At 41.7% G+C, this 23,102-nt stretch overlaps 1 protein-coding gene across 10 annotated transcripts in view; it reads right to left on the bottom strand.

Moving 5' to 3' along the window:
* PCGF3 (polycomb group ring finger 3) overlaps positions 1-3,719 on the bottom strand; it is a 55,722-nt gene extending 52,003 nt beyond the window's left edge. For 8 of the 10 annotated variants that reach the window (XM_064405718.1, XM_064405722.1, XM_064405715.1 and 5 more), the window contains exon 1: positions 3,430-3,719. The gene's annotated coding sequence lies outside the window, so the exon portion shown is untranslated. Of the gene's footprint in view, positions 1-2,832; positions 2,937-3,429 lie in introns of those variants that run through there. The other 2 variants (XM_064405717.1, XM_064405724.1) reach the window with 2 other exon arrangements.
* Positions 3,720-23,102: the final 19,383 nt, after the last annotated feature.

Here is a 23,102-nt window from a genome sequence, read left to right as displayed (position 1 = left end):
GCCTGGAAAAGAGAAAGCTTTAGGGTGATCTAATAGCAGCCTTCCAGTATTTAAAGGGAACCTACATGAAAAAAGAAGGATTTTGTACATGAACATGTACTGACAGGACAAAGTGGAATGGCTTCGAAGTGAAAGACAGGAGGTTTAGATTAGATACTGTATGGAAATTCTTTGCTTGTAAGGGTGGTGAGGCACTGAAACAGGATGCCCAGGGAAGCTGTGGATACTCCATCCCTAGAGGTGTTAAAGGCCAATTTGGATGCTGCCCTGAGAATTGGGTCTAGAGGGAGTTGTCCCTGTCCACAGCAGGGAAGTTGGAACAAAATGATGTTTAAGGCTCCTTCCAACCCAAACATCCCATAATTCTATGAATTTTGACAAAAGTGGCAAGTTTTCTCTAGGCTCTTCGAAGCAATTATAGAACAAACCACTATTTATAGTGTTTCTTCAGTTAGCAATGAAAATGTGTTACAATAGGTAAGACTGCTTTTAACACACAAAAACTTGATTCTTTTTTCTCTTGTACTGCATGTAAGACTTTCACATACTAGCTAAACTTGCAGCCTAATATAGCAAGCTTGTATTTTAAAAAGGGTGGTGTAAGTAATACAAAACTACTTCCAGACCCCTTCCAAATAATCTTGTGTAAGCTAGAAGACATGGGTACTTCTGCCTGGCTCCTAACCTACTATAGTCAAAGTGCCCTGAGAAGATTTTCCCCCCCATTTACTTTAAACATGACAGCAAACCTAACCTAAAACTAGCAAATCAGAGAAGTTTAAATGCCACTAAACATCTTTAGTAGCACTGACAAAAAGAGACCAGAGTTTAGATTAATAAACTCAGGAATGCTGACAGTCTAAATCAACTGCATCTCCAAACGCTACTATCAAAACAAACTTCCACTTAGTAACTACTGACTTACTACATACATGCACCAAAGGACAATAGTTCCAAAGCAAGAAGTAAAGATTTCTTTTATAAAATACAAGATGCCCTTACACTTTGTTGTAAGCTGGTATCATAATTTAATACAGCAGTTGTAGGGTGAAAGGCTATCAACACACATGCTTTTCAAAACATCACATCCACATCCCCTTTGTAGCTTAGAGCTTAGTAGTTCCTCTTAAGATTTTCAATGGAAATGGTTCAACTTCTTCTCACTGTGTGACCCAAGGAGTTCAGGAATTTAATCCAGAATTATTTCAGTCCTGGGAGTTCATTACATGACAAAAGCTAAAAAGGCCACACTACCTAGATTAAATGGCCATATGGGGAAAAAAAATGAAAGCTATTAAAGTAAGTGTAGAATGGTTCTTGATGAGAAAACTTACCCGTATCTCAAATATGAAGCTAAGAGATGACCTCCTCTAAATCATGTAAGTAGACAGGAGATGTAAGAGCAGGACAGCTGAGCGACTAAATGCTGTACTTTACAATCCCTTAGTAGCAAAAATCTTTCATGCCATAGCAATTAATTTCTGCCATTCTTGGCATTACTATTAGGCTAGGATAATTACAAACTCTAAGTTGACTTCATTATAACATTTACAAGTACTTCATCTTGATTTTCTACAGTGATAGCAGAGAAACAAGATCAAGTCAGCCAGATCAGCTCACAGAAAGAAATCCAATGGATTTTCCTCAAAAACTGGTTTATGAAATGTTTTATTTCCAGGCTTTCTGTCACTGTGCACCTATGCATTTCCAGAAAGTCAGCTGACGCTCTTCTAATGCATCCTATGTGCTTCCACCAAGTCTCCTGGGTTCTGCATTCCCTTCAACACATTATGAACTGTCTGCAAGAACAGCTTCAAAAGAAATAGTAACACTACAGTAATGGTACAAAGTTTCTATTCCCCTTGTTACGAAATAATTTAATGAATTTCAGAGCACCTTTATGAGACACATGATGAGTACCACAGTTGAGATTCTAATCTGATCTGCCACTAAAAGAATGAACACAGAACTTTACAAGTATCCTACCCCAAAATAACTAATAATAACCTTTTAACAGCACAGTACCCAGTACTAAAATGACTCCTAACAACATAGCTATCATATGCTTAATTGTTCATTCCGTATAAACAAAACCAATCTATAATGGAGGACACATACATGGGATGCTCCTTAAACATAAAGGCTCATCTCAACTTTTTTTTTTTTTTTTTTTTAATTCAAAGCTTTTGATCCACGGACTTAATTATTCTATGATATTCTGGAAGAAAATACACAGTATTATTTTGAAAAGCACCAAAGAAAATATTTTCAGAACATTCCAGAGAATGTAGGGGTAATAAACCAGAATTTCTTGGACTGGTTTCTCAGAGGCATTCATTTCATACAGAAGGCAAGAAGAGCCTAAACTGATCTGACAGAAAGCCTGCACAAACAGTTTTGTAACCAAAAAAAAAAAAAAAAAAAAAGAAATTGCAAATATATGAAGTAGCAAAAGACCATTCAAGTGCTTGATAAGCCTCAATAATCAAACCTCCTTTGAACCTTATTAACTTTGGGAGACGCAAAACTTTCCACACAGGACACTGAAGTAACACCCAACAGTTTCAGGCTAGAAGTGACCAGCTTAAAAGGGCAAGTGTGACACCACAAGCTCCTAGAACTCAATGGTTTAGAAAACTTTCAAAATTTCTCAATACCGAACACATACACATGCAAATATGTGTGCACATATATGTATATTTGTCTCTAGACTGTAAAACAGACTTTAGACTGTAAAACAATTCAAGCCCCTGTATTTTACGTATGAGTATAAATTAATTTCCTATTCCTCACAACTTCATATCACAGATACACAGCAGTGGAGCCACATACCTGCACGGCTGAAGTCGCACACCCAAGGGACGTGTCCCCTCTATCTCCACCTTACTAGAAACGCCATCTTCACCCCCAACCACTCAAAGAGACCCTTTCTCCCCAAGCCGTGGGATGCCGTCCCCTGCCCAGGCCCCTCCACACAACCGGCAGCTCCTCCCGAGGGTAGGAACGGGTGGGGCGGGGGTGTGCGGGCTTCCTTTCCCCCAGCACCCGAGCCACCTTCCCCCACGGGGGGCACACCACGGTGGGCACACGCGGCAGGACAGGGACAGACGCTCCCCCGGCCCACGGAGACTCCCTGACAGTTTCGGGAGAGGAGCCCCACAAAACCCCCACGCCCGCCCCGAAAGTTCCGGCGCGGCCCCCCCAGCCCCGGCCCGCTCCTCCGCGGCCCCCTCAGCCGTCGGGGCGGAGAGGACCCTCGGCCCGCACGCCCCGCACCCCCTCGTCTCACCCCGCAGCCCACACCGCAAATACCCCGCAGGCGGGCGGGGGGGCGGCGGGCCCGCCCCGCCCCCGAGCCCCTCGGCTGCCCTCCAGCCCCTCTGCGGGGCAAGGCCGGGACCCCCACGCCCGCCCCGGCCCCGCACTGACCTGACGGGGGGGGCGCGGCCGCCGCTCGGGGCTACTGCGGGGGCTCCCCCCGCCGCCGCCGACCCTCCGCTCCCCGGCCCGTCCTTCTCCGAGCGCCACCGCAGGGCAGAGAGCAGAGGAGTCGGAAACGCGAGGCGGAGGGAAACACCGGCCCCTCTTCCCTTTCCCAAGAAAATTTTAAAAAGAAAAAAAGGGGGATTTAAAGGGCTCGGCCCGGAGTTTAAAACAAAGAGGCGGAAATAGCCGAGTGCGGCCCGAGCGGAGCCGAGCGGGGGCGCCGCGCTCGTGGCGCATGCGCGCGGGGCGCTCACCCGGGCACGGCGCCGGCCGCCCCCTCCTTCCCTCCCCCGGGCAGCGGGGCCGGCGGAAGGGGGACGGGCCCCCGGCAGGCCTGGGCCCGAGCCGCGTCCCGGGCACGGGCAGCAGAGTGCGCTGAGGTGGAAGGGAGCCATCAGGATCATCGAGTCCGACTCTTATGCTTGCACAGGACACCCCTGAGAATCACACCGTGTGCCTGAGAGCGTTGTCCAAACGCTGCTTGAGCTCTGTCAGGCTTGGTGCTGTGACCACTGCCCTGGGGGACCTCTTCCAGTGCCCAAACACCTGCTGGGTGAAGAACCTCTTCCTAACACCTAACCTACAGCACTTCTGACGCAACTCCAGGCCATTCCCTCTGGTCCTGTCACAGAGAAGAGATCAGTGCCTGCCTGTCCATCTCTCCGTCGTCCATCCTCTCTGGTGAGGATGTTGGAAATTCCAATCCCCCCTCAAGTCTCCTCCAGGCTGAACAGACCAACTGACCTCAGCCACTGCTTGAATGGCTTCCCCTCAAAGCTGTCTTCACTGTCCTCCTTTGGGCATTAATGGCTTAATACTTTTCTTACACTGAATTAGAATTGTATATAACACTCAAGTTGAGGCCACACCAGCTGAGAGCATAGGTAGGAGTAGAAGCTGGGTGCCCAACCTTGAAAAATCCATGCAACTTTGGAAGGTGAGATCAGCAAAGGTGGTTGGCTTTTAGGCAGGATGTGCCTATGCATTGCTCCAAGCCACCTCTTCTCGCTGAAAGGTTTTCTTCAAAAGCACACGGCTGTCTTTCCAACTGATGAGAGTGGAAACTTGAGCAGGAGCTCGGTAGAAGGAGCGCTGATGGCAAGACACACTGTATCAAACTGTAGGTGGCTCAAAACACTCCTGACTGATGAAATGACAAAGGTCCTGTCTTCCTGAAGGTGTGAAGTCATAGGTCAAAGAGCATGCACAAAGCTTGAGAAGCCCTTGCCATGTTCAAGTTTGCACCAAACACCTGAATGTTTAACTTGCAAAGACAAGTACTTAAAAATTCAAGGGCTGTCCAAGGGCTAAAGACGCCAAACCAATCTTCGCCTTCACAAATATGCATCTATTATGAATGTAATCCTTTAAAATACCTGGATATTTCCCTCTTTTCTTTCTTCCTTTCCAACAAAGAATGAGCCATGAGACAATCTTCCACCTTGTCTAAAAATGCCATTGGAAATGGGCTATCTGATATGGCACAAGCCCTCCATGTTCTACAAACTACTGAGCTTTTATTGTATGCCAAGACAGGGACTGTGCTTGGCTCTGGGAGCTATGTTTTCCAGATGCTAAGCCTGAGTTAATGGAAAATATGTCAGCATTTTAGATTTGCTTTGTTTCAGTTCAAGGGTTATGTAGTTACATGAGTGCATCTTGTCTATCTGTTATAAATTCTGTTTCCAGTTTAACCACAAATTACTTTGTTGTGTGTTGTAGAAAGCAATGGGGCTTCCTATCTCACCCCTGGAACTGGGGTTCAAGTAGCCAGAAGCAAAAGTAACAAACTATAAGAATGTGCATGAAATTATAAACTTTATGCCTGCTTTTCTTGTTGGCTTGGCTTATTTCTCCCTAGTGTTTCCAGACCAAACACTACAAATTGGGAAAACCATTAAGGCCATGGTGTATAGGTGTTAACTTTCTCTTACTGTAGATTTTTTTTTGAAGATGGCACCTTAAGCAAGACGATATGACCATGCCCATTACAACAATCTACTGTAATATACTCACTATGATAAGATTTGTGACCCCCAGAGCACAGTCAGGGCCATCTTCTCAACCTCATCACCTAACACCAGTTCTAATGCCTTTGGCAATACCATTAGTGTGTGTTAGCCACAAGTGATGTTTCTGAAATATAAGCTTTGCTAATGACTACTGCATGTAATATCACAATTAAAGTGCATTTTTGGAACTACAACACTGGATATTAGAAGAGAAGTGAAACTTTTTGTTTGCATTTGCAGTCAGTGAGCCATGGTCAAACTACAGAATTTCAGAGAGTGACTTGAGGAGAACTGGAAACTGCATTTAAGAGTCTTGAAGTTAGCTTTACATGCATTAGTCTTCACCATTTTAACCCAAATAAGAGCATGATGTGAACATGGGTAAATTGAACCTCTAGCTTCCAGAAACATGTATTTCCTCACTAAAACAATTCATGGAACAGAATCTGAGAACTTCTTGACAGAAAAAACTCCCAAACCTCTCAGGTAAAAAAAGGTTTTTTATCTTCTTTAGGTCTTCTAACAGTGAAAAGGAACAGGTCAGCATGAGAACGTTAATAGTAATGGAATAAATAAAGAAATTACTAGAAACCAAACAAAGCAACATGTTTTCATAAACAAAGCAGAAAAGTAGCAAATAAAATGAATAAAGCACAAAGTAGGAAAATAAAGGGCAAAACTACTCTAATTTAAGACTTACTATGCTAAAGTGTTTAGAAACAGAAACATTGAGAGTTAACATTTCCAGTAGTTTCTCAGAGCACAAGAGCTACTGTAGGTCTGTGAATGAGACTGTTTGCAAGTGCTGAGAGAATCTGTTGATGCCTTTGCAAGGCTACTCCCCAGCTATTACCTTTTTGAGATCATGGTGATGAGGCAATTCCCCAATACTGGAGAATAGTAAATATTTCACCTGTCTTTGAAAACAGTAAGAAAGATAATTTGGAGAACTACAGCTTCACTTTGGTCCCTGAGAATCATGGAGAAATCAAAGATCTCAGAGCTGGACTCAAACATCTTGCAGCCTAAAACCAAAGAGTTCAAGCATTCACCAGCTTAATTCTTATGCACAGATGTACCAGGCACAAATTATTTAAGCACCATACTCTAGTGCGTCAATTTATAAGATATGGACATTATCAGAACACACATGCAGAATGTGTGAGGTTGGAAGGGGCATTTGGAGATCACTCAGAACAGTCTCCCTGCACAAAGGAGGATAAGGTAGAGCAGCAGTGTCGCTTCTTTAGTTATCACCAGACCAAGCACTGCCATTCTTACATTGTAGATTCTGCATGGTCATCCTGAGGACTGAATGGTGACTTCACTCTTGCCCAGGAACCACTGAAAAACAGTCTTTTGAATGTCAATTTCACTATAGCTACATTCTGGCTTCAGAGATGTGGTCTGTTAATCATCTTATCTAAAAATAAAGACCTAGAGGTCCTAGAGGAAGACCTAGAAGAGCTAGAGGACAGGAGGAGCTATGAGCTACCACCCACTACGGATACATGGGGGTGACATGGGTGCCAGGTCAATCAACCAGCAAACCATGTTGGCAAGAGACTATTTGGAGGTTCACTGCTCCCCAAATTCTGCCATTCTGAAATACGGTTACCTGAGCATAAGCATAATAACCATAAGTTTTTAACACCATAACTGTTATGCAATCTCCTGCATCCATAGAATAGTAGGAAATTCTTGTTTCTTTCAATAACCTTTAATATTTTGGGTTTGGTGAGTTGATATCTTTCTCCCTGTTGTCCTTGCTCAAGAACTGATAAAGCATTCTCTGAGTCTCTAGCTAAACAGTTTTATTCCTAAACTGATCTGCATTTTTTTTTTTTAATGATTTAAAGATACTGTAAAATTCTGAGAGGTTTAAACCCAAGTGATAAATATTTAACTATTCCCTCAATCATTCCAACCCACTTGAGCTGTTCAATCGTCAGTGTTACTTGGCTTTCAAGGTCCTCCATTTCCCATGGAAATAAAATCCTTCATTTTCTCACTGGTCTCAATGTCAAATAAATCAAGTTCATTCCCTAGTCAAATCCAGTCAACTGTACAAGAAAAACTGATTCAGGAATCATTTGTAAAAGAGGAAAAATCAAATACCAGAAGTTTAAGTATCTCTAGTTTTACAAATATTTCCACTGGTAAGTGAAAGATTAATGCTCTTGCCAGAGCATATAACTGTTAGCTAGCAATTAGAAACTTCTGGTTATGAAGTCTTCCTCACCAGAAAACGTCTTAATATTTAAAAGATAAGCATTAGATAGAAAAGTGGAAATAGTGAGGGATTTAGTGACTCAAAAAATAATAATCTTTTGACACTAATTACTTACATAAATACAGCTTAGATCCCTTCAACAATCTGGGTGTTAAACACAAAAGCTTTAGCAATATACTTACTTTTAAATTATGAAATTTATACTGAGGACAGGGGGCAGCAGGGAGAAGCAAAACAGAAACTCTTGCTCAGTTCCCAGGAGTTCTGCATCTTGGATATTCTGTTCTCAGAACCTGCAGCTTGAGAAAATTTATCAGCAGTCTACTCTATTGTGCAAGGCAATGTGTTGTCCCTGTGACTGTCATCTATAGATATTGCATTGAAACTGAGGAGGAAGTTCTCTTCCTGACTGGTGTTTACCTTCCTGACTTCTTTATGACCATCAATTTTAATTTAGCTCTAGTATGCCAGTTTGAACACTGACAAGAACACTGGTCAGTCTTTTGATTGACTACACAAGTACAAACCACAAACATCAATACTTAAATTCCAGCAATTCAGTTTAAGATACACTTCCATGCAACCTGTACAAAATTAAAAGCAGAGGTGGTAAGCCAGAAGTAAAGTCTGTAAGGAGAAGGAGGCTACAGGAGAAATGAATATTTAGAAAAAGAGATAAAAATAATTTCTTCTTGAATATCCAGCATGTACTGATTTACTGCTTAGACACGCACAAGTCCATGAGACCAGGGTACAGAGGGAGCTGGTGGAGTCACTGAGTCATTTTCAATCATTTAGCAGCAGGCGTGGCTAAAGAGGGAGGTCCCAGGCGACCGGAAGTTAGTCAATGTAACATCCAGCTCCAAGAAGGGCTGGAGAGACAATCCAGGGAACTGCTTGTCAGTCAGGCCTGTCAGTCTGACAGTGATGCCAGGGGAGGACATGGAGCAGATTTGTTGAGTGTCATTATGCAGCACATTCAGGACAACCAGGGGATCAGGCCCAGCCAGCAAAGGTTTAGGGAAGGCAGGTCCTGCTTGACCAACCTGATCTCCTTCTATAACAGGATGACCTACTTAGTGGATGAGAGAAAGGCTGTGGATGTTGTCTCTGTGAACCTTCATGAAGCCTTTGACACCGTTTCCCACAGCTTTCTCCTGGAGAAACTGGCTGTTCATAGGATTGGTGCACTCTTGGCTGGGTAAATATCTGGCTGAAGAGCTGGACCAAGAGAGTGGTGGCAAATGGAGTTACATCCAGCTGGCAGCTGGTTGCAAGCACTATTCCCCAGGGCTCAGTATCGGGGCCACTCTTGTTTAACACCTTTATCAATGGTTTGGACAAGGGAACAAGTGTCCCTTCAGGTCAGTATGCAGGTGATACCAAATTGGGCAGAAGTGTTGATCTGCTGCAGGGCAAGAAGGTTCTGTAGAAGGATCTGGACAGTCTGGATTGATAGACTGAGGCCAGCTGTATGAGGTTTGACAAGGTGAAGTGCTGGGTCCTGCCTTTGGGTTACAACAACCCCATGCAGTGCCACAGGCTTTAGGAAGAGTGGCTGGAAAACTCCCTGATGGAAAAGGACCTGGAGGTGCTGGTTGACAGCTGGCTGAACATGAGCCAGGACTGTGCCCAGGTAGCCAAGAAAACCTCTAGCATCCTGGCTGATCCTGACCCATATCACCTACTGTCTTTTGTGCTGAAGTCCAAATACTTCCTTCCATGGGAAGGAAGACACATTAGCCCATGCTGTGATCTTCAGCAAGGCATGGGGATTCCTGAGGCCTTTAACAATCTCCTTTTTAAACCTATCCTGAGCAGCCTTGGACTTCCCCTCCTAAGCTTTCCAATTATTTTCAAGACTTCTCTATAGCATTTCTCACAATGGTATTACAAGAGATTAATGAATTATCTTGGAAGTAGATGGGACATGTCCAGTATGCTGTTGGAAAGTGTTTTTACTTATAAATGTGGTCACCTGGTAATTCATCCATATGGAATTGGACAAGTAGTTAGGAAAGTCCACCACAGGATTTCTAAACTTATCATCAGGTTTCTTGTGGCAGGAAAAATAGGGGGACATCCTGATGATATGCTAAAGTTTGTCAGATCAGTGACAATAGCAGATGTACTGGAATGCAAATGTTTCCAGATGCAGCTGCAGCTTTTGAGGTGAAATATGCTGTTGATCTAGGAATCAGGAGAGAGACATAGGGAGTAAAAAAGCCTCAATAATAATAATAATTATTGCCATCAAGACCTCAGAAATTCATATGTTCACCTTCTGATCATATTTATTTGGGGGACTAGCATATTCATACTGTGACAGCAACAGCCACAAACAGCCACCCCACTCTGAAGAAACATGAAAATATTGTCTTATGATAAGCTGCATCATGTGACTGGACTTGAGTACAGCAAGAATACATCTTCCTGCACCTGCAGACACAGGGAGAAACCATGTCCTGAGCAGCTTTAGATGGGACTTGATGGTGCTTTCTATTGTGACTCTGTTCAAAGAGCTACAGAGATTCTGCATGAGGCCTTCTATGCTAAGTGAGGCAAACTATCCTGTGAAATACCTGGATCTGCATCATGTAGGTGATTCTCACAGCCTTTCTTAAAGCAGGAACTACTAACACCAGCATCTAATTACCGTGAAGCTCCACAGAAGCACATGCGCTACTCAGCTTTAGGCAGAGACTCCTAGGACTGAAAAGGATTCAAATGTGTATAGAAACATGAAGGGCAAACAGGATGTCTGAAGCTGTTTGATTAAACCAGTTTGCTAGTGATCTGGACCTTCCAAGAGCTGTACCCACACCTAGGAACTACCTTTTATAATTTAACATTCAGATAGATAATGTGACTCAGTGAAAAATAGCCACCTTTGCAAGGCACTTGGCAAGGCAAGTCTCTTTACTGTAAATCAGTTTTTTTCTGGTTGATCTTTGTGACCCTGTCTCACGGGGGAACAAGTTTCCTGCTTCTGTGATATATGTCTGGAAGAGTTTATACCAGAAAGAAGGAACAGATAGAACATTGGACAAATAGAAATATTTAATGGTGAGTGAAAGTCCGCAAAGTAGCAATTTATTTTGGATGAGGTACTGATACAATTTTGTGGGATAATTGTCCAAAGACAGTCTTAGACATCTCAAATTGAAGGCAAATCTCTTGTAGATATTGACACTGAAGGTGTTTGGACTCTAGTCCTCTCTGTAATCACAGAACCTACCCATAAATCTTTACCTAGTTCCTCCACTTCTCCATCATCTGATACTACATAGTATTTTCCCTTTTTATCTAAGAAGTGGCCAAGGAGCAACGCAACGGGCTGTGCGAGAGGAATGAAAGGAGGCTGGGAGATAGGCACCCTGAGATATGCTAGGCAAACTAAACACGGGAAAAAAATAAACACAAATGAATACTAGGGGAGAGAAGAATACTGCAGAGAAGGAGGAAAAAAAATTAAAACAAACTTTGAAAGTGTGTAGGAGGGGAGAAAGAGGGCAAAGAGAAAAAAGTGGAGGAAAGAGCATATGAAGTTTGGATTTGTTTTTTGTTTAGTTTTACAGAAAATGTAGTAAGTGTACATTAGTGTAAAAGTTAATTCTCCATTTATCACTTACAGGAATTCTGCAAAGACACTTCTCTTTTGTAGGGAACTTGAAAGCATCGCTAGGGAAAATGAAATGGGTGTACCCCCTTCTGTTTGTGTCCCCCCGTTTGGGTGTCCCCCCTTTTGTTATTGAGCCTGAGAGGTTATGTGGTAGTGTTTCAAGGTTATGTGCCATGACCTAAAGCTACCTGGCTTGTTAGATTTATTGCATTTTCAAATTGACACTAGTGCATTCCTTTTACTTTCAAAACAAAGTATGTTGAACTACGATATAGTTGAAGCTGTGAATTTATGACAGGTTTTGAAAAGACATTTAGATTGAAGGCCATCTTCTAAAATGCAACCACTATAAAGCCCAGGAATTTCTAGGTTGAGTTTTTTCATATTTCTTTAAAACAGCTTTAATGAAGGAGTTGCTGATTTGAGGCAGTAAGCCTTTGTCCAAAGCCTGCAACACTTTCAGGCTTATGACTAACCTTTCTACAGTAGTTTGTACTGGAGAATCCTAAGATTGGAATACTAACTACCTCCTCTAAGTCCTCTTCACTTCTACAGTATCTGTCCCATTCTGTAACTGCACACATGGTTAGTTTTTCTACGCAACTGTAGAAGAACTAGTTCACTCAAAACCAAAGAAATAAATCAGCTCTCTGAGTGGAAAAAGGGCAAGCATTTCAGCAGGAGGTCTGTAATTTCCTATCTAAAACTCCTTCTGCATGGCCACAAAGGAGCTCTCTGCAATGACACACTCACTGAGCCTAACAAAGGAAGTGAAGGCCTGGCTCCTGTACCCCTTCTTCCTCCCAGGTTTAGTGAGGTCTGCAGCTCTTTCCATCAAGAGTGCTACAGTGATGTAGTGTCTCTTGACCCAGCCACCTGCTGTCATAAACCTCGTGGCAGCTAGAGACTGAGGTCGCCACTTTATTGCTGGATGTCTTGGAGATTGGCAAAGGAAAACAAAGATTTGGAGGAGGTAGACATAAGCCATTTTTCTTAGGAAAACAAAGATCAAAATAAGAAGGCTACAGCTTAATGTAAGACATACTATTATTTCAATCAGGTATTTCCATAAAGGAGCAAATCTGAATCATGGTTTTGTGGCATACATAGCAGTCATCCACTGACTAACAATCTCTTCCTGGATTAATGAGTCAGCCAAATCACCCACACATATGAAAACTACAGATAAAATTTATAAGAGCTGTCATTTTCCTTGAGGAGAAGGCAGCTCTGATTAATGAATCTTAGTCTGCTAAGGTTCCCAGTCATGGACAGCAATGCATTTATTCCTTCTATGAACTCTGAAGATGATGTTACACACCAGTGATTAATGACTTGGGATACTTCAAATTGGTGCAGTATAAGAAGCATTGCATAATTACTCTAGAAGTTAGGCATCTCATTTTGGTTTCGTAAATCAATACCTTTAGTCCCTTTTGAAATATATTGGCCTTTAATTTTTTTTTTAAATAAAAAGCAAAATTGAGTTGGAACCTTGCTTCCATTCTTAAACACTTTTTGGTTCCCTCAAGTTTTTTGCTTGAATGAAAGTGTACCATGTTTCTATGAGAACAAAAAATAAAACTAGAAGCACTGCTGAAGTACCAACCATGGCACTAGCCTGCTTTGAAATCTTTTTTTTTTCTTAACATTTTTCTTCCTTATTTGTACCTCAAATACTACCTTTTTAGCACTATTTTGGTGGTTTTGGAGAGCTAGCCCCCACTGTTAACCTGGGAGAAAACTAGGCTGACAGCAAAGGACTTCAGACAAGGTGAGCAGTTAACAGGGCAAACACCAATTATATGGCTCCTTTAGCCACCACTCTCTGAAATCAGATCCAGCCCCTAATGTCAACTAACCAAGTTTGTGGATACAAAGTTTTGCATTTAAATTTATACCTAAGACATTTAAATTGAATTTTCATTGTATGTAAAGACAGAGTCAAATCTTCACATTTATCTCCAGTCTAATGAAGTGTTCAGTCTGTTCAATAGGCTGTTGCATGGACTGAGAACAATGTTGGGGCCATCTGAGCTGGGGTTGCAGCTGTTCTATGCTGCTCATTTAGAGATTAACAAATCCCTCAGCAGATTCCTACAAGACAAACTTTCTCTTTGGGATGGAATGGGTGAGATGGGAAGGGGTTCTTCTGGGGAGTCCAAATCTCTGTCAAAGAGAATTCTGTTGAGTGCTGTGGGTTAAAATTTAATCAATTATTGAAGATAATCATCTAATGGTTAATCTACACCCATTTATTTAAAGATTCAGCTTGGCTCATTTAACACTGGGCAGCTTAAAGATTTGTTGCATGCTACAGCAAACAGTTCCCATATGGGTGCTTTTCGCTTTCCAGAGTTCAGTGTCATTATGACATTTGCATACTGAGCAGCCATCCACGACTTCATTACAACAGCCTCTTCGGTCAACAGTACCAGCTCAATTACCATGTTATCTGAAATACATATAATGCTCAACTATCGTTAAAAAAGCACAGCAATCAAAAATTCTATGAGAGCTCAGAGACCTACATTTGAGTAAGTGGCCTCAGAAGTAATTCCTCCTCATTAGCCCCATGTCTAATGCCAGATGGACACTGAACAACCTGAAGCTCTCCTGAATACAAAACAGCACATGATTCTCCTTTGAGGAGGAGAAATTATTTCAGTAACGATTTTTGGCACTTCCTGATTTGGTAATATGTGTAGCCTTCGAGTGGTGCAACATGGAGGAGTTACTGTGTCCTGAAAATAGGAGCTGAGGAGAAGCAGCCCTGCAGAGAACAGTAGCAAAAGACAGATTTTACTTCCATTTGATGTGATCTGATCCTTTTAGGTCCCTGGACTGTAGCTCACATTCTGTACAAACAGAAACCATACATAGTTCGATCTTTTTTTCTGTCTTTTGCCTATTAAAAATCTACTTTTCAGCCCCACTTATGTCCTTCCTAGTGGTGCTAGGAAATCCTTTTCCACTGTGGTTCTCCAGAGGTTCTTCTCTCATCTGGTCAGAAGAAAACCTCTAATTCTTGGGGAATCTATGCTTCCCTTCCCAGGACAGGACCCAGCCCAATACTGGGATATGATAACTCTTCTCCATGTTCTTTTCTACCCACTCACCCCATGAGCCTCCAGTGAGTGGGTTTAAATACTGACAGCGTTCTTGTGCACAGCCACGCTCCCCAGTATGTAATCCCCAGACAGTACGGCTCCATCTGTGCCACATTTCCAAGCAGGTGGGGGAGGATCTGCAGGCTGTAAGTTTATTTCAGTGGCATAGAACTTCCATAAGTTTTTGCAGCCTTGAGTGGGCAAAGAGTTGGAGGGCAGTAAAGCTGCCATCCCACCTTTCTTCCCTTTTCACAAGTCAGCTTTAATATCAAAGAGCAAACTGCAAACACAGGATGAAACAAGATGCCAGGCTTCTAAAAAGCAGTCAGTGATTAATAGTGTGATCATGCCAAGACATTTGTGGGTTAGCTTACTGCAGTTCAGATTTTAAAAAGTAAATTGAGAAATGTATTTGCATGATGATGAGAAATGCACGAAAGACTCACAGTGACAGGGTATTACTATGGTGACCAGTGCAGCATCATATTTAGACTACAGTGATAAGAGATGTTGATGGCAGAATCCTGACTCCTGAAGCGGCCAGACCTTTAGGGGAGCTGAGTACACTTTAAAAGGAGGATGAAGGTGTTTCCCAGAGATAACAAAGCAAAAACACAGACAGAAACACTGTCCTAGCCATGCAGAAGTTTGGGGCTGAGATATGAGGGCGTTTGGATTCCCAAGCACAGCTTTGAGACTACAGCACTACTTTTTCAGTATTTCTAGTGCAACAGGCAGAAAACAAGCAGAAACAATGGGTGTATTTGTGAAGCTGGATACCAGAGGAATACAAAGAGTGTATTTTTAGCTTCCTATGAGGAAAACATCACAGCTCAGCTGTTTTCAGCTTGCACATTGATGTTTTGTTGCTAAGGAAGCCAGGGCACATCATGGGATACAAGGCTCAGACCCAGGAAATAGAAAATAATCCCAAAGTCCATATCTAGCTATAAATCGCACATTATTTTTTAGAAGAGCTGTAAAGGGAAACATGTTATCCCATAGTTTTGTGATAATTTTCCTCTGAAAAACCTTTGTATTTTGAGCATGCCAACAGATAGTATTCCATCTTTGTTATAAGCTAAAAGCATATACCTGTGTTAGACTTTAGGTCTACCCTGTTCCTTGCTAAGATGGTTTTTGTTTTGTTTTGTTTTGTTTTCTCCAGTAATATGTTCATAAATTTCTTCAGTATTCTTCTGCTACTTTCATCCTGGATTAGGCCATTGGTCTTTTCTTGTACCTGCTTGCACCTGCTGCTACTACTACAGATTCTACCACCAACTTTCCTTAGCCCTCTACAGCAGCCATAATCTAGCTTGACTTGCAGAAGCCCCTGACTCCCTTTATTCCTGTAAGGCTTTCTTAGTAACTTTTGAAATCAGGATAAGTCAGGGCATCATAGTCTCATGAGGAACAGGCAGTAGAAATACACTTGATGGCCTGCCACCAGGGCAATTGTTACCAATATTACAGCTTCAGGACAAAGAAGCCTCACAACAAATTATCGCCTATTGTCTCTATTTGTCCGCTAACACAAGGATTCATCCAACACACCAAGCACTACTCCTGTTAGTTCTGGAATGCTAACAGATTGCAGAGGATATTTCAGGAAAATGAGCTGAAACAGTGTTCAGAAAGATGTGGCATAGTATTGCAGAATATTTTTTTCACAAGAGACCTCTGAAGGTCTGTGATCCACCACTTGCCCCATCACACCTTTAGGCTCCATGTTTAAAGGAGTGGCAGCTGAACCAGGGTGCCTCAGGATTTGTTCAGTAGAGCAGGAAAGATCTACAAGAGATCCCATGGCTTCTCTGTATCTCTCTTCCTCAGTCAAGCATCTTGCTGGGGAATAAAGAGGCCCTTTGGTCTCTGGCAAGTGTCTTTGGTGCTGTCCCTCTGTACCTCAGAGCAGAGGTCTGTCCCTTTCGTTTCTGTTTCCCCACCACAAAGAAGTTGAAGACATCCAAAAGAGTCTTCCTATCCCTTCTTGTCTCCAGATTGTATGAAAGTCTTTTCTCCATCTCTTTCCAGATATACTGTGCTCCAACATTTTATCTCTGTGGCATCTGCTGGGCTTTTTCCATGGAGTCAGTGGCTGCCCAGTTCTGAGGAGGTAAAACTGGGCACAGGTGTCCAGATGCAGCCAGGCTCACTGGTGCTGATGCAAGGAGAAAAACACCTAACTTTGGGATGAAGCGGCACAGAAGCAAATTCAGGCAGTTGAGTCTATTATCTGAAGCACTGGTCTTGGTGCTCTCCTGAACTTGACTGGGGAATTCTTAGGTGAGAAGTTTTTGTGCACCAGATACTGATTTTTCTAGGAAAAGACATCTAAGTGTGAGTGGCACAGAATCAGGTGTATAGAACAGTTCCTTGACACTGTGCCAGCCCTGCAGGGGACCACTGTTTAAAACTGTCCTCAAAGGGCTGTTGGACTAGATGTGTTTCTTTCCACTGTCTTGTGCCTTAAGTCCTTGTACCTGATTTTCTTTGGCCTCATAAGGGTAAAAAAGTGACAGGTTTTAGATTGTAATCTATTTTATGGCATGAGACCCCTTAAATAATTGTACTTACTAATTTTGGTTTTAATTTCTGGCAGCTGCTGATGTGTGAAAGAGATCCAGAGTCTAGCGCAACAAAATGAATACTGTCCCACTGCCCAGGGCAGAGGCATTTCTTTTCCATGAGAAAACCACTGAAAGGCTCCCTAACCTTTATGTGGAATATCTACATACTCCATACTAATACTTAAACATTGATAAAAGTACTTTAATTCAAATTTTTGTAAGTACTTTTCAGAAACTGCTCAAAGACTTGTCTTTGTACAATGATCTAAATGCTATCCACTTCCATTGAAACAAATTATTTTCAGGACCAAAGAATTAATCTAAAACTGCCTCTGAAACTTCTTTTCTCAAAAAGACAAAATTAATTTTAGACAAAAAAATCCATAGAAATAATTTTATATTCTTTAAGTAAACTGTTGAATTTGGAGCTGGACTTCAAAAACTATTGGTTATTTTTGTATTTTAAGTATCTTGACTAAGATTTAAATTTGAGTAACTAAAAACAATCACTTTAGCAGAGTAAATCCCATGGTTCAAACTCAGCTCTTCTGTAATAATTTTAGATAAAAAATGCTTACAAACAACCCTAGGAGTGGAGAAAACAAGATCAGCTCTTTCCTTGGGGTGGCAAGGGCTTATTGTTGCAAACCCACAACAGCTGTTCTCATATGATGGGGAAGTGAGAAACCACATATAATTACTGTCTGCAGTCTTGGAGCCACTAGCTGCCTTTAATTGCAGAGAATTTGGAGACTCTGTCTAATGTAAACTCTCCCTGCAATTAAATCCAGCTCACTCACCTCTCATCTGGGCAACTGACCCTCAGTGACCCTGCTGGAGCCGGGGGGTTGGACTGGACCAGGACCTCCAGAGACCCCTGCCACCCCCAGCTGTTTTGCAGGTCCCCAGAAGCAGAGGCTGTGATCCCTGCCACAGCAATGATGAAGTGTGGTCAGCAGCCACCCTAAGACAGCCCTCCTCCCTGCGCAGAGCAGTGTCCCAGTCAAACCCCAGGTCAGGAGGTCTCAGCTCCTTATTCCTGCACTATGCCGGAGCCCAGCAAGACCCCTATCAGCTGCAATAGCAGGGTGAGGGCAAGGTGAAGCATTTCCTGACAGGCTGGAGTCATTTGGTAGGAGCTCACACTCAGAAGAAAGATGAAGGGGGGTGATAATGGTGAGATGTTCACCTCAGCATGGAATGCCAAGCTGCAGAGCAGAGCTGCCCCACCAGAGCTGAAGCCCCATGCATTTCTTGGTCTGACCTGAGGGATCAAGGACACCCCAAAGTTTAGAAGCCCAGAAAACACAGACTCCCAGCTGAGATGGGATAAAGGTTTCTTGCAGGTGATACAGGCTGCTTCTCTGGAGGCTGGTGCTGGTGCTGAGGGTAGCTTTACATTGTCATGGAAGAAGAGAAACTGCTTGATGATGATGGGGCAGTTCTTGAGGAATTCCTTGTTCGCTGTCCCTCCCTGTGGGAGGAAGCCCTTTGCTGAGACTGAACCCACCATCTGGCCTCAGTGAAAAAACTATGATCAGTCTCTAGGACATGTGGTGAGACAGGGAAAAGAGAAGTCCACAGGCTCACAGGTTCAAGGGTCAGAGCTGCACTGTGCCAGCAGGGTCATGAACAGGAGACCCAAGTGCAGCCAGAGTGATAAATATGAGAAACCCACACAAACACCATAGACGTTAGGAGCCCTGGCTTCTGGAGTCCTGACTTGCCTTTGTAACAACATTTCCATGCTCCAAACATCCTCCCATACCCACCCACAGCAAACTACCAGCAGGAAAAACAGGCTGCACATCAGAGGTAGAACATTTGTTGGGATAGGAGGAGCTGACATGAGTTTATTTTCCATACCCTTTAAGACATTGTTAATCTGAGCAAATACATTCCTGCCCTGAACTTACTTTAAAGAGCAATTTTACAGATTATATGCAGAAATTGCCTGAGCATGGCTGATCTAATTTATTATGTTCTTTAATGTTCTTGCAACAAAAACAATGTTGTCATTCTCCTCTGTACAATGAACCCTGTTCAAAAGGATGCTAAAAAATAGCCTAACAAGTAATTCTTGCTGGTCATAAATTAAACAAACATAATTCAACTGCTGACTCATAAAATAGAAGCAAGAGAAAAAATTCCTGAACTTGGAATGATTTAGAGATGTGGGTATGGCAACAATACATTGTCAAATTTTATGCCAAGCATGAGTCTGAGTAATAATACCCATAAGGGAAAGCTCACTGGACAATGCAGGCATTGCTGCAAATGGGCATTGGGGTTTTCTCACCCTGTTGCAGTCCAGATCTCTCTGCAGTGAGAACTAGTTCTCATGGTATGTATGACTGCATGTGAATGTAAAATTTTTACCAGAAAGTCCTCTTGAATGCATAAGTAAAATTCCAGACTTCTGGAAATAATGTTAAAATCAAATGAGAGACCTTAAAAGCTTGATGACCAGGAGACAATGATAAAGTTCATATTTTATTTATCTTAAATGAGTGATTTACCAACTGAGTAGCATTAGGGAAAATGGAAACCATAGGGATTATCTTATCTTCATTACTGAATGTTTAGGTCAGGCAGATGTGGGGCTAACCACTAGACATGTTCATGTTTTGCTATTAAGACATTATGTGAAGAAGGAAATTATAAACTACACTGCCATACCAGATATGCTATTGCCCAAAAGTTCCTCTTTTCCCACTTTGCTCAGGACAGAGCAGACTTTTATAATAGGCATTTTCCCACTTAGGCCTCACCTGTAAATTATCTTGTTAGAAGTCTTTTTTAGGAGGATTTGGTGGAGATAGGTACTTTGCTGTACAAAAGGATTTATTACTATGACACGCCTTTGCTGCTTGTTTTAAATGCAAGCCAGGCTTTCTGCATGCTCTTCAGAGGGGATGCAGCAGCAGATTTGGAAAGCTTTTCTTCATTTTCTCAAGCAGTAATGCTTCAGCAGCCTAGAGACCTTAGTTTGTTTCCATCTGCTTGTGCAGACTTCTAAGAGATAGATCTGAATGATTTTTTTTTATTCCAGCAGAAATCTCACTGAGATGTTACTTTGATTGAGGCCTTCACACATGCTCAAGATACATTATATCTGTGTAGACCGTTAGATGGAAACTAATCCTGCAAAAAAGGAGGCAACTTCACATCAGAACCCTCTATGGCTTAATTATCACCAACATACCTGTGTCAGATGTTTTCATCTTGAAATTGGGCACACCACACCAAATGCTTTTTCCAGACATTAGACATCGGCAACATATGACAAACATGCTAAAATAGTACTTCTTTCTCTACTTGGACTACCAAAAACTCCTACAATTTCATGCTAATCAGTTTTAGCTTAACAGTTGCCCTCCAGTGTGTGTGGTACGGGTTTCATCATGTTATTAATGAGATTAGTTAAATTGCATTTCTGATGTGCCTTTGAGCTACAGGTCAAAGGGGAATTGACAGCTAGTACGTGACTGGCTCTTCTACAGCTCTTCAACCATGTTTCCAAGGCAGACGATTCGTGTATTTGACTCTGTGATCCAGAACAATCCACAGCAGGAGAAGGCCTTCAAAAAAAAAAAAAAAAAAGCAAACTATTTGCCAGTATCATAGAGCATGAGAAACTTTGGTTTGAGTGGTGTTTGTTGAGTGTGTTTGTTGATCCACATGCATGTTCTTGGCAAGAGGATGTCCATGCTGTTAGGATTCTCTTCCTTCCCCTACCAATACTCTTCATTACAATAGGTGTCTCTATACATATTTTCTTCACTATTGGCTTGCAGATATTTACCCTAGTTTAAACACTGAATATTATCTAGCATAGTTACTGTTCAGTGATGTAATTCTACTTAGTTTTTTATTTCCTTAATTAGTTAATATGTTGTTACTTGAAATGGTGCTACTTCGCCCAGTTAAAACCAGATTAAAGAACAGAATATGAACTATTAATACAGGACTTAAATAAATGCTTGAAAAGCTTCCTGAGATCTTCAGTGATTATTTTATTATAGTCTTTTATTGCAATGAACCTAGATGTCGGACCTAAATAAAGGAAACCTATTTATGCTTTTTACAATAGAATTAGCATAATAGGCCAACCTTTGAATCTGCCAATACTTCAATGATATAGTCAGGCATCAAAAAAGAAAATTATTCAAGTTTGAATGTATGAATGGCTTTGGTTTTAAGAATGTTATCAATAAGTCTTATGCAAAAAACTTCTCCTTAGGAAAATGAAAATGTGGGAGAAAGGTTATATAGCTAAATTGCAGAGAGATGTCTTTTTGCTTTCTCGAAATTGTTTGAAATACTTATTCCAATATAGAGGGAAGCCTTATCTTTTAAATAAAATGCAGACTGCTAAAGATTTAGATGGGTCAGAGGAGAAAACCTGGCCTTTATGTTTTTACTAAAAGCTATCAGAAGCTACAGTCTTATCCCCAACCCAAGGGGAATTCAGGAATATAAATAAATTGCACCAGTGTCAGAAGTGATGAGTGTATAGAAGTTGACTGCAAGGAAAGCTTGTGAGCATACTGTGGTGAAGCACAAGTGCCAGAGAGTCTCTAAGTCTCTTGTAGCTCACAGCCCATTTCAGACAGCTTCTCTGACCAAGAAGTGATGTAAGAGAGATTTCATTTTAAGACACAGCATTCTCCACTCAGCTTTTTTTGTTGGTCCTCTTTCTTGATTTCAGTGCCAAATCAGAAGCTTACCTCTACAAATAAAATTTCCTTGTACCATGTTGACTCTAGACAGACTAAACAGTTGAGTTCATGCTGACTGTACTTGCAGACAAAGCAGAGGAGAGCAGCTTGATTTATTGTCAGCAGGAAGCTGCTTTTTCCAGCTAGGGAATGTGGTGTCTGAGGAGGCAACAGTAGCTCCTGCTGCAATTCACAGTACTTCTGACATAAGAAAGGTAAGGGCATGCTTTTTTCACAACAGTGTTATTTTCTGAGTGCATAGGTGAAAAGTAAGAAACCTTACCTTTATGAAATGAGTGTGCACACTTCCCCTCTTAAATTAAACCTTTCAGTCTACAAGGAAGTTCATCTAAAAATGCAGTTGATGCTGTGCTCAAAGTGGAAATGAACAACTGGATTTTAGAGCATTAATATAGTAAAATAAATTGGTTTTGTGTAGGTTTTTTTTCATTACATTAGTGATGAGCCAGCATAATATACTGCAGCACCAGCCTGAATGGCTGACTGCACTGGCTGTGCTATCACAGTTGACCTTTGTTTTACAAGCAATCAGTTCTACACAGGTTGCCTTCACTGGCCTCTGTAATATGTAATTTATCCCATGCTCTTTGTATGAACAACTCCTCTGGGTAACACATGACAGTGTCTCTCTCCAGCATGTGCAAAGGCTACAATGACAATCAAATATCAATCTCATTATTTCTGCCGGAATAAAAAACTGTTCGGGTCTGTCACATGGACGCTTTACCATCCATGCAAACTATGAGTTTTTCAAAATCAAATTATAATTCCAGTGTTGTAGTCTCAAGCCACAGGATGTAAACACCCCATTGCTTACACAGAGGCTAATTATTCCCTAAAAGTATTTAAAATTTTCTGTAACAATTTTGATTTTAAAAATTTGTGCTGCTGAGAACATTTAAATGGTGTAATTGCATTTTCAGCTATATTAGCATGTGTGACAGCACAGGATAAAAAAAAAAATCAGCCTCTGGTGGATAAAGTTCTAACAGGAGTTGAGCAGGGCCATAAAGATAATTTAAAATCATAGTAATTGGGATATGTATTAAATAATTCTGTCTTCAAATCTGTTAGTTATACATGGAAACAAGAACTGGGTATTTGCTCAAGGTGGGAAGCAACTGTGAAATTCATCATGAGAACACAGAAGAGGTTCTTTGTGGCATACTATCCTAGTCTAACAAATTTGAAGACAGACCTCAACTATACCTAATGTATTTTCCTAAAAACTCTGTGATACTGTAATAAAAATAATCATTAAAGCTGAAAAAAGCAGCAAGAAAATAGGCATGGTTTTTAACCAGCTGGTTTTTACTTTCTGGCC

The sequence above is a fragment of the Passer domesticus genome, chromosome Z (assembly GCF_036417665.1).
Source record: "Passer domesticus isolate bPasDom1 chromosome Z, bPasDom1.hap1, whole genome shotgun sequence".
NCBI lineage: Eukaryota > Metazoa > Chordata > Aves > Passeriformes > Passeridae > Passer > Passer domesticus.
The sequence above is the reverse complement of the archived record's forward strand: the minus strand, read 5'-3'. Positions and strand labels throughout refer to the sequence as shown.